We start from the raw sequence: 10044 nt of genomic DNA, 5'->3' as shown, positions 1-10044 counted from the left end.
TGATAATGAGCGACACCTGCACCACTCACCGGTCTCGAGTCCCATGGAGGAGCTCCGGAAGGATAAAAGGAGTAGTGACGACAGTGTTGGACGAGAGAGGACCAGGCCTGGACTTTATTTTGTGTTTTGTTGTGCACTTTACTTTCGTTTTGTGTTTGTTTATTTTATTAAATTGTTTAAATGTCCGCCGGCTCCCACCTCCTTCTTCCCGACCTACGAACGATGTTACAGTGTGTTAGATAAATAAGTGTATGAGTGAATAAATAGTATGTGTTCCACAGTTATTGTCAAGTGTTCATGAGATGGATGGCCTGAGGGAAGAAATTGTTCCTGTGTCTGGCCGTTCTGTGCTCAGAGTGTAGGCAAACTGAAGAGGATCCAGCAAGGGTCCAGTGATGTCCTTCAGGTGGGCCAGCACCAGTTTTTCAAAAGACTTCATGACCACAGATGTTAGAGCCACAGGCCTGTAGTCATTAAGTCCTGTACTTTTGGATTTCCTTGGGATGGGGATGATGGTGGAGCGTTTGAAGCGTGAAGGGACTTCGCACAGCTCCAGTGATCTGTTGAAGATCTGTGTGAAGATGGGGGCCAGCTGGTCAGCACAGGATTTCAGACAGACTGGTGTAACACAATCTGGGCCTGGTGCTTTTTTCCTTTTCTGCTTCCGGAAGACCTGGCGCACCTCGTCTTCGCTGATCTGAATTGCAGGTGTGGGGGAGAGGGGGGTTGCTGGAGGTGTGAATGGTTGTGTGGAGAGGTGTTCAGGGCGGGTGTGGGGTGTTTATCCCCTAGATTCCTCTCTACCCTCTTGACTAGCATTAGCTTTCCTAAAATATGATTATCGTGTTTAAGTTTAACACACTGAACACTTGATGAAATTACAAACGGTACAAAGCAGACAGCTCAAATAGATTTAGGGGTTTGCGCTTCCTATGAGGGACTAACAGCATTAGCAGCACTGGTTAACACACTAGACCCAGACATTTACTGGCCTTAATTGAGCGCTGTGTCAACAGCTAAAGTCCCAATGGATATGGATCTCCTTAACCTGACCGGCATGCCAGCCAACTGAATACTTCACCTTAACACATGAACGTAGTATTATGCATACACAACAAGAACTTTGATATTAGAACTTAGAAAGAGTTGAAATAAGAAAAGTATTATTTAAAGTTGACAAATATTTAATCCTGTGTTGCTGGATTAAACTAGCAAAAGAAAACAGAGAACAGTCCCTATCAGGATCTAATCTGCACATCTGTGTATAAACAAAGTAAAACTATACAGTTAACACAGACTGCCTTTTTTACATCTCTGTGAAAAGAAAGCAGAGGATGAAGGCTGGAAGCGCATTGTGGATTGCATTTCAAAGCTGCCACCCTCTGCGGCCAGTCTGACCTTTGAGTCTTGGTTCATTCAGCTAGCGGCTTTTGTCAGACCACTGGACAAAGTGCAGGAGGTCTCAGTCTAGCTGTTGAGCTGATTAGAGGAGTGGACGCTGCAACGCTCTGCTCCAGTGCCCTCTCGGGACCCTCCACTGACCAGCGAGGCCTCAGGGACCAAGGTCAGCGTCCACTGTGACCCTTCCGGACCCCTGTCATGTTTGGACACATGCGAGTACAATGCTGCACAGGGCCTAATCCAGCAGATTAGCATGCGGGGAGGATAAAAGAGGGCATGAGGCTATGGACCTGTGCACCCACCACGGTGAATGCAGGGCCAGGAAAGAGAGTGTTGGCATGGAGATGAACAAATTGTAAGACAATAAACACAGTCTCATCTTCTGCTCTTTTTAAAGATGGATTTGTGGGGATGTATTATATAAGGAATCATCCCGAGTCTGTATTCAGAGTGATCTTTCAATTGTGTCCCTGCAGGTTTAAGATGAATTCAGTGATTGTGCATAGTCATGCTGTTGTATCACAGTGAAATATTGCAATGACTGCAGAATATGTTCATTTGCACTGTTTATTTGTGTGCATATTTAATTTAGAATCTTTGCTGCCAAGGACTGCTATTAAATTAAATTAAATAGAATGGTACAAACTTTTCTTTTTGAAGGTAATTTGATATGAATGTGACATGTGACAGTGATATTGCACTAATATTTAAGCTTAATGAAAAACAACCCTGCAGTTCTGAGAATGCACAAAATACACAAGATGTTTGCTTTGCACCATCCTTAATGGATCCCCAACACCCACAGACAGCAGCTGACTAAGTTTGCCTAGTTTTATTTTAAAATATTAAATAAAAATTATAATAAAAAAAAAACATTTAATCAAAACTAATTTACTAAAAAACAAAAGCTAAAAATAATTTAAAACTAAAAAATAATTTTATTTTAAATGAAAAATATAATAATAAAAGAAATAAAATGACGCATTTTTTGTAAGCCAAAACCTAGAAATAAGTTAGTATATTAGCGCTTTCGTTCTGTCATTCCAAAGTCAATTTGTTTTTTTGAAAGGTTTTTTGGCTAAAAGCCTGAAATAAGTTATGTGACTCAAAACCATTCTAATTCAAACATTTAGCGAAATTTAGTGAATATATATATAAGTGTGTGTGTGTGTGTGTGTGTGTGTGTGTGTTTGTGTGTGTGTGTGCATGTTTATGTGGTTTATGAGGACACAAATTTGTATAATAACATGGGTATGACATAGGTATTACAACGAGAAGGTGATTTATGAGGACATTTTCAGTGTCCCCGTAATTCAAAAGGCTTATAAATAATTCAGACTGAGTTTTTTTGAAAATCTGAAAATGCAGAAAGTTTCCTGTAAGGGGTAGGTTTAGGGGTAGGGTTGGTGTAGGGCAATAGAACATACGGTTTGTACAGTATAAAAATCATTACGCCTATGGAGAGTCCCCATAAACCATAAAAACAAACCTGAGTGTGTGTGTGTGTAATAAAGACTAAAAGAGTTGTTGGGATCTTAGTGCTTAGTGTAGTTCTGCTTCAAAATTCATAAAAGTTGCATTCATCTGTGAGGGTTATCATAATGAACAAACTGTTTAAGAATCATAAACCTTTGTTGGTTGCAGAGCTTTTTTTTTTTTTTTCCAAAAAGTCAATGGAAAAATCCTATTGGGTTTTTTGCAAGGGAAATATGATGCTAACTTTGGGTTGTGCTATAAAAATACGTCTTCACTGCAGTGCTCTATATAGGACCAGTTTGGGACTGAATGTTGGTTTATAGCTACTGACACAACAAATATCAACATACCAAAATATAATATTAACATGATAAAATAAATGTTGTAGAAATTGTCTTAACGGGACACCAAGTGTACCAGAATTGTGCAAAGTGCCAATATTGACCTGGTGGCTGGGTTCAATCTCTTGGCAAGCTGGTGGTCTGCTTGGTCATTTTCTGTCAGGAATGCAAAGCCAGGGGCTGTGGGGGGGGGGGGCCCTGACGCTCCTGTGTGATGTGTTCATATGTTACATACAGATAGACAGTTATATAGTGTATATATGCTATATATACACTATATATGATATACTGTATATTGCATATATAGTGTCTCTGTGACAGACGATAGATAGATAGATAGATAGATAGATAGATAGATAGATAGATAGATAGATAGATAGATAGATAGATAGATAATGTGTCCATATGCTACATACGGATATATGCTATATATACACTATATATGATATATATATAGTCGTGGCCTAATGGTTAGAGAGTCGGACTCGTAACCCAAAGGTTGCGGGTTTGAGTCACGTACAGGCAGGGATTGTAGGTGCTACACAGTGGGGAAAATATTTATTTGATCCCCTGCTGATTTTGTAAGTTTGCCCACTTACAAAGAAATGAAGGGTCTGTAATTTTTATGGTAGGGGTATTTTAACGGATAGAGACAGAATATAAACCACAAAATCCAGAAAAAACACATTATATAAAGGTCAGAAATTGATTTGCATTTCAGTGAGTGAAATAAGTATTTGATCCCCTACCAACCAGCAAGAATTCTGGCTCCCACAGATTGGTTATGTGCCCATGTGGAACACAGATTAGTCCTGCCACTTTAAGAAGTTACTCCTAATAGATAGATAGATAGATAGATAATGTGTTCATATGTTACATACAGATAGACAGTTATATAGTGTATATATGCTATATATACACTATATATGATATACTGTATATTGCATATATAGTGTCTCTGTGACAGACAGACAGACGATAGATAGATAGATACATAGATAGATAGATAGATAGATAGATCTTACAGGTTGCAGATGGCACGTCCTGGTAGTGTCTATAAAAGCGTGTGATGTACTGGGACGTGCTTTGCAAGAGAGACGATGGATCGCCCTGTTTGCTCAGGGTGAGTCCCAGCATCCTGGGAGCACATTATCCACCTATTAAAGCCTTGTAATTATTTACCTTCCCCATCCTAAAGAAGGGCAACGTCTCACAGATAAAGAAGAGCCTCTTGCTTTGCAAGTGCTGTTTGAGTTGAGGCTGGAGAGGGTTTGGACTAGACAGACTACAGTTGATGTCTATTGTCAGAGCAAACATTCCTGAGCACAGGATCACAGCGATGGGTACACAAACTCGCAATCGCCACCCCCCGTACACACACAAACCAAAAGTCTTGGCACACACCCACCCACACACATATTTACACACAGGCATTCTTGTCCCCTGGCTGCAAAGGGCAGGTCCTGGTCTGGTGAGGGGCACAGCAGTCAGCCTGGACAATGAACACAATGGCCATTAGGCAGCAACTGTCAAAGGCTGTAGGGTGTGTATCAACCATCCTCAAGGTCCTAACCCAATATTTGAGCAGGCCTGTGGGCATGTTGACCACAGAACGAGCATCCTCATGCTTGGAGATGTATACTTTCAGATCAGACCGGGAGATGTTCCCTCCCTAACAAGCAGGTGAATAAACATGGTGTCCACAGTATCCATAGTAACACCAATGATGTTTATCAGCTGCATAATCTGGGGACTCTAGGGCTTGTACCAGGTACTGGGCCCCATGCCTGCGTGCACAAGACATTTTGTGTGTCTTGCGAGGACAAACGAGTGATCTTGTGTAGGCTCACCCGACACATGCGTCCGGGACTAAGAATTTGTGTCATGTGACACTTCATTTGTAATTTCCTAATGGAAATATGCTGCAGTATGTTCTATTTAAATGAGTTACAAATACAGTATATATAGAAATTACAATATAAAACTAATACAGTGTACTTATGTGTATACACATCTCTAAAAAAAGAAAGAAAGAAAGAAAGAAAGAAAGAAAGAAAGAAAGAAAGAAAGAAATGTTTTTATTTTTCATTATTTAAATGCATACTTTTATCCAGCGAGGACACACAAAATTGCTCAAAATTGTCAGTAAATTAATAATAATAATAATAATAATAATAATAATATAAAATATTTTAATTTGTAATAAATGTTGTTTATTAGAATTTTCTATTCATTGAAGAATCATGAAAAAAATGCATCACTGTTTTCAGAAAAAAAAAAGTTATTTCACGGTATTGCTGTTTTTACTGTATTTTTGTTCAAATAAATACAGGCTTGGTTAGCATAAAATACTTAATAAAAATACATATATAATAGTTAATATAAGAGTTGCTATATATGGGTTAATATTAGAGTTGATTTAAAGTGTATTAATTAAACTGTATGTAACATGGTTATGTTACATATAACATTATATAATGGTGGATAAATGAAAATTTGGTTACACTTTATATTATGGTGTCATTTAATGTAATTATACATTTAAGTACTTACTATGTGGTTAGGGTTAGGACGGGGGTTTGGTTTAGAGTTAGTTGCATGTAATTATGTATAATTTATTGTTACATTGGTAATTTAGTACATGTAACGTGTAACAAAGACCAAATTGTGTTACCAAAATTTCAACTAGATTCAATTTGGTCTTATCTAGTGCTGCTAAGCTACAAAGGAAATGCAACCAGCCTTCGGTCTTGTAAAGAATCGCCACTTCAATGCAAAAGCTCTACACTTGTTTGCTTAAGGCTTTAGCATCTGCTAAGATACCATTCTTGCCAATGAAGTAATGTCACCAGACTCCGTTTGGTGCAGACACACTATACCACTTGCACAGTGAATGCGGTAGAGTCCCCTACGCTGTAGTGGAAAGCCCCTACAAGAGCCACTCCGCTAGGAGAGATCAGCCAGCCTGTGGATACACTTTCATCCTGGCAACCGATCCCCCCTTCGTCCCTTCTCCGTACCAAACAGCAGTGTTTACCTAAAGGATGAGGGAGCTGAGCAAGGACCTCACCTGCTGGCCCCGAGGTTGCCATGAATACCCCAATAATCCCTCTAAGTCCATGCAAATTCACCCAGACTGAGTCACTCGGCCCAGCAGAGGCGGGACTCTGTTGTTGATCAGTTTGCCATGGCAGCAGCCCTTATCTCCACATGAGAGTGGGAGCCTGTCATGATGCAGACCTTGTTCGCTGCCTTCGCTGCCCTCCCGCCATCACAGAGCCTTTCAAGGGATGCCGCATGTTTACTCCCAGCGCTCGGCATGTTAAATTAAACCTCTAACTGTAAGCATTCGTGTGCCTTTATTAGCGAGAGAAAGAGCCTGGCTTGTTTTGTCTTGTGAGTGGAAAAGAGCCACCGAGGGATTAGGTAGCCGGAATATAGATTTGCCATCGGGAATCCATTAAATGGCCTCGTTCCCCTAACAAAGGAGCTAATTCATTTATGACATTCCAAACCATGAGGTCATCTTATTTATTTTTCCCACTTTTACTATTCAGATGAATAGTGAAGGAAAGAAAGAAAAAAGAAAAAGACACATCCAACACTTGAGAATCTGAATCGTGGATCTATTCAACTTCTCCCATAAGCATTAGGGATATGTGCGTCACAACCAGTGGCTAATATCTATGCTAAATAGTTATAGTAATTTATGGCACGTCCTGAGTCGTAGGCCAGGGGGATGGGGTAGAAAATAAGTGACCTTTGTGCCTTGGTCAAAATCCCCATGGGCCTAATTCAGCTGGGGGAATGGACCCCACAGCAGCAATGGGAAGATGCCTCAAACATAATGCACACAATAGCCAATTGTGCAGTGGTTTCTCTCCTCGACATAAAGCGAAGAGCCCAGGGGACAGTAAAGGGTGAATGAAGCCTGTTGCTTTTCTCAGGCACGATGACACTCGGTGATGAAGGGGTGTCGACTCAGCAATCAAGAGGGGCAATAGGATCTCTTTGTGAGATATACAAGGCCGTGAATTTAAGATAAACGCTAAAGCTGTTTAGCACGTTTTCAGTAATAAAAGCAGTGTTCTTAAAAGGTTGAGAAGGCAATAATCATTATTTTTCTCTTTGGAAGGGACAGAAAGAATCCATTTGCAGTGCATCAGACTCAAAAATAAAAATACTAATTTGCGGCATTAATTAAAAATCAGTCTGTGTCAATGTGAGTACATACTTCTTACTTTAGTATTGTTTAAAAACATATATTGTAAAGCGCTATACTGTATATTATATACATTTAAATTGTAAGCGCTGTATAAAACAATTGCTAAACAATAACCAATAATATTTTTACAATTAGTGTACCATTAATAATCAATTAAAATAACAAAACTATCAATTAAAAAACAACTATGTTGTGACTATTATTGTTTAATTGCACATTTTCACATGAACCTGGTCAGTAAACAGACTGATGTAGTCTCACAAACCTAAAACTTACATCAGTTCAAATAAATGACTCGTGAATCAGTGACAGAATCATTTTTGAGTCATTTAGAATAAATTCAGTGACTGTAAGTCTGATTCAAATCGCTAATGCCGTGTTCATACTATTACTTGAGCATTCAACATTTCTATGGAAAACACTGTAACAGTAGTAATAGGAATGTCACATACTGCGGCATCGTTTTGAAAAACATAATGTAACAATACATCCAAAATGTAAAAATATGCAATCTGCTTCAGTTTACTGCAACACTGCAATCCTGCAGATTAGAGTTAGTTCAATTCAGCTGAGAGGTCACACCGTGATGTATCGATCTTTTATTGTAACTTTGCAGGGCAGAGTTCACCAAACTAAAACTTTGGAAGGCAGCAAAATTTGCATGAGCTAAATTGTTTTGATTGAGTTTTAAAAACAACCAGTGCAAAAGAGCAATTTGTTTGCAAATCAAAGACTTAGACTGTATTCATTGTTGCTGTAAAAGCGTGCACTACCGCTCCTGAACAACCATCTTTATGAGGCAATTCTGTCATTTGTCAACTAAAAAAAAGTCATTTGACTCATAAATGTTGTTTTTTTTTATGTACTGGAGTCCTGCTTAGCTGCTGTTTTATTTCCACATTACAGATAATAAGGTAAAGTGGTTAGAACCAACACAAGAAAAACAATAAAGTTTGTTTAAAATATGTATTTTTAGACAAAATAGTAAAAAATCTTGTAAAAAAAATCCCAACCAAATAATTAACAGTCAAAGAACTCAAAGTATCAAGAGTACAGCTATACACATAACAAATGGCTTCACTGCAATTGTCATTGGCTTTTGGCCATATCAGAGCAGTAAAAACATTTAAATCCCACCCTGTTTTACAGCCCTTTATCAACTGCGATCTGTATAGGCCCGGGACAGCACAAAGCCCAGAGGGGCTGGCCCATCCCAAAAGACAAGCCTGTGAACAAATGGTTACATGGCCAAAACGGCCCAAGAGCTGAACTGCTAAATTTATTTCCTTTTCCCAAGCTTTATTCACAAAGTGACTCTGCGTGGTCACCCTCCCCAAAATAGGCGGGCGGTGAGGTAGACTGGAGGCCGATGACAGAAGGGGCATAGACAGAACAAGTCAGTGTCTTTTGAGGGAAAAATAAAGCTTTGTGAGCAACGGCAGTGGTGGCACATTTGACAGGTCTTTACCAGTCTTCAGCTCCTTTGTGTCACTCACATAATGGAGAAAAACACAAACTGAGCCACTGTGTCGATGTGGCCCGGGCTATTAGTCAACGTGACGGCCTTTGGAGATGCTAATGGCCATATAGTGTGTCCTCCCCCGTCTTCAGAAGCCGGTTATCTGATAGCACAAAGGCATTTCGCTGGAGGTTGACTTCTTCTTCGCCCCTATTGAAACGCTACAGAGTCATTAGGTTAAAGTCTTTCTCTTTTTTTCCCCTCCAAACACTCCTTCTCAGACTATCCTTTTTAACAAACGGGGAATATAATCATTCTCCGAGACGTGAGAGAGGCTGGAGCATATGTATGCGTGCAGCCCCTCAGGTGCTGGAAAAGAAATAGAGCGCTCTCTAAAAAACAGACAACCCGCAATTCCCTCCGCACCCCTCCGGCGAGGTAACGATGCCAGTAACAATCAAGGCCTTGTGAAATGGGAGAGGATGCCCAGGAGTTAAAGACCTCCTGCCCACTGTGTTATTCATCAGTGCGGGCTGGAGCTGAGAGCTCAAGGGCCCCACGCTTCCACATGTAGCCCAGAGGTCCGGCTCCACAACCCTACACTGATGATGAGCACAGTCCATGGAGCATATAAAGCTTTGTGAGCAACGGCAGTGGTGGCACATTTGACAGGTCTTTACCAGTCTTCAGCTCCTTTGTGTCACTCACATAATGGAGAAAAACACAAACTGAGCCACTGTGTCGATGTGGCCCGGGCTATTAGTCAACGTGACGGCCCCAAGCCTGTACAATTTTCATTTTCTGTGGAATTTTTTTTTTTTTCATGAAATGTTGCTTTTTGGTTAGCAACATTATCCAAAATATGTTCTTTTGTATTCCAAACAAAGAAGAAATGATGAAGTAACCTTTTAAGATCCCGTCCACATTTAAGTTTCCATGGCCACCGCAACTTCTGACGCAGTGCAGTTATGGAAATTGTGAGAAAATTATACCTTGAAGAAGTGTTGCACAACAGGATAAAGCAAAATTGATACAATCCACCTTTACACTAAAGGTATTTAAAGCTCATTATAGTAACTCATTACTGTAATATTATGTTTTATGTATTATTATGTATTATTTACTAAACGTTACATGTACTA

The 10044-nt window shown here is 39.8% G+C and overlaps 1 long non-coding RNA gene across 1 annotated transcript in view; it reads left to right on the top strand.

The window, feature by feature from the left end:
• Positions 1-8105: 8105 nt before the first annotated feature.
• The window catches only part of LOC107673574 (uncharacterized), a 5210-nt gene continuing 3271 nt past the window's right edge, over positions 8106-10044 (top strand). The window contains exon 1 of the long non-coding RNA XR_001632417.1: positions 8106-8116. This is a non-coding gene — a long non-coding RNA (uncharacterized LOC107673574). The remainder of the gene's footprint in view (positions 8117-10044) is intronic.

The sequence above is a fragment of the Sinocyclocheilus anshuiensis genome, unplaced genomic scaffold (genome assembly GCF_001515605.1).
Source record: "Sinocyclocheilus anshuiensis isolate Anshui unplaced genomic scaffold, SAMN03320099.WGS_v1.1 scaffold44, whole genome shotgun sequence".
Taxonomy (NCBI): domain Eukaryota; kingdom Metazoa; phylum Chordata; class Actinopteri; order Cypriniformes; family Cyprinidae; genus Sinocyclocheilus; species Sinocyclocheilus anshuiensis.
The sequence above is the reverse complement of the archived record's forward strand: the minus strand, read 5'-3'. Positions and strand labels throughout refer to the sequence as shown.